This window comes from Nanorana parkeri, unplaced genomic scaffold, assembly GCF_000935625.1.
Source record: "Nanorana parkeri isolate BGI_ZX_2015 unplaced genomic scaffold, ASM93562v1 scaffold79, whole genome shotgun sequence".
Lineage (NCBI taxonomy): Eukaryota > Metazoa > Chordata > Amphibia > Anura > Dicroglossidae > Nanorana > Nanorana parkeri.
Genome location: NW_017306347.1, coordinates 457946 through 458228, shown reverse-complemented (window position 1 = coordinate 458228; position 283 = coordinate 457946). Strand labels below are relative to the sequence as shown.

General features: G+C 49.1%; 1 protein-coding gene across 1 annotated transcript in view; it reads left to right on the top strand.

The window, feature by feature from the left end:
• ANKRD13C (ankyrin repeat domain 13C) overlaps positions 1-283 on the top strand; it is a 29387-nt gene that overhangs the window by 8601 nt on the left and 20503 nt on the right. The window lies entirely within an intron of this gene.

The following is a 283-nucleotide window of genomic DNA, read 5'->3' as shown; positions in this document are numbered from 1 at the left end:
ATTCTGTCACCCGGGGCAAAGTCTCAGAGTTGCTCCTCCCCCCCCCCCCCCCCCAGCAATGCAATGTCCAAAATCACCCTTGTCACTGGGTGTCGCTGCTGCCACCGTCTTATTCTGTGTTCATCTTCTATCTTCACCTACGGGGCGGCCATCGATGGTGGGAGTTGCATCGTACTAACACTAGTGGGCTGGTGGTGTATGGTGCACTGTGCATGAACTAGAGCCAGTACACCAAAAAAACAAAGTGATGGGTAAAGCATGTTTTTTTTTTTTTTTTTTTTTT